The sequence below is a fragment of the Numida meleagris genome, chromosome 1 (assembly GCF_002078875.1).
Source record: "Numida meleagris isolate 19003 breed g44 Domestic line chromosome 1, NumMel1.0, whole genome shotgun sequence".
NCBI classification, from domain to species: Eukaryota; Metazoa; Chordata; class Aves; order Galliformes; family Numididae; genus Numida; species Numida meleagris.
This window is the reverse complement of record NC_034409.1, coordinates 108,197,722-108,199,396: the sequence shown is the minus strand read 5'-3', so window position 1 is coordinate 108,199,396 and position 1,675 is coordinate 108,197,722.

Sequence of the window (1,675 nt, the reverse complement as noted above, 5' to 3'; positions counted from 1 at the left end):
GGGAGCTTCTCTCATGGAGTGCGGCAGCCCCAGCTGTCGCCGCCGCTGCTCCCCGCAGCCGCTACTTCCTGTGCGGCGATGGTTCAGTTCCTCCCGGGCCGCTGGGGGCAGGAGAGCCGGGCGGTGGGGAGCGGAGGAGGAAGGTCGGGGCAGAGCGCGGGGCGGCAGCGGCGACTCCCCCCGCTCCACACTGGAGCCGGCGCCGCGAGCCCACCGCGGCGCCCTAACACCCCCCCCGGGGACGGCCGCAAGGGGGCGCCACTGCTCCCGCCCCGCGGAGGCCGATGGCCGCGGCGCTGAGGGATCGATAAAGGAAATTCTCCCCAGGGCAGGAAACCGCTGCGCAATGCTGTGAAGATGTGAGGGTACGGGGCTGGAGATGGAGGGAGGAAAAGCGCTCAAGGATGCGCCTCTCTCGGGTGCCGTGGAAGTGACAAGCCTATGAAGTCTTCCAGACCAGAGCACCAGGATCTGAAGTTACCCTGCCTTGTGCCAACGTGTGTTTCTACTTCTGAAGATGAGGAGAGCTCACAGCTTCTAAAGCCTTGCCGTCGAAATTGCGCGTGCTCGTCGCCTCTGGAAATCGGTTCACTCTACGTGGATCCACAATGCAGGTTTTGCATTGGCAGCGATGCTGGAAAGCGGCGGTCAGAGTGCACTCGGGGTCATGGGAATAAAGCAGCCGCTCCCCTCAGCGGTTACAGAGACCTTGGGGGGAAAACAGCTTTTTTATCGGCTACTGAGGCTCTGAATGCTCCTCTCTTTCCCTTGCGGTCCGTGACATCGTGACCACACTAACTCGACCTACTTTAGGTATCACTCGCTGAGCTTTTCCAAATACCAATGCTCTGTGTTTACTTAAGGTGCTATTAAATCCTTTATTGGACGTTTTACTGTTGCAGGATTCACTCCAGGCATGTGTGAGTTCCAGTACGAGGCAGAGGCTCTGCTCGAGGTCAGGTGTGTGTGGTGCTTTCTCTCCTCTCCTCTCGTTGCCTCCCCCAGCTCAGCCTCGCTCTGCCAGCCCTATCTAATGCTGCTCAGCCCACGCCGGCTTGTCCAATCACAACAGCTTTGGCTGCTCTCCTGTCCTGCTGTATCTTTAGAGCAGGCTGCCATCAACTCCAGCAGCCCTGGCGGCTTCCTGAAGAACATCACAGGTGATTTCAGACCCCTGTGTATCTCAGAACAGAGGAAATGTATCACTCGTCTGAGGGTCCCAGCACTGAGCCTCAATTTGCCTTCATGTTCCCGGCAAATAGATTGCTTTTGTGCTTCTTCTGGTTTAGCACAAGGAAAATGGGGGTGCTGCGCACTATACAACTTGCATTTTTCCCTAAATGAGCTTTTAGCATTCCTCACAAGTCTGTTTCTGAACAAGAAAAGATCACTCAAGGAAATGACCTAAAAGAAGCAACTCACCGCAGTCTATTGAAAAAACAGGGCAGGACAGGATTCCTCCAGCCAGAAGTGTTTTCGGATTGTATCACTAACAGAAAGACTATTCAGCTTGACTAACTTGTTTCTGGTCTGCACAAATTTTAACTACAGAGAAGAGCAAATACCTTGCTCTGTTACATAGTAGCAGTCCTCCTGTGCAGTGCTAACCTGCTTGTAATGTCTGCTGAAGTCTGTGTTGTGTTGTGTATAGAACAATCAAATGCTCAGAACTGAA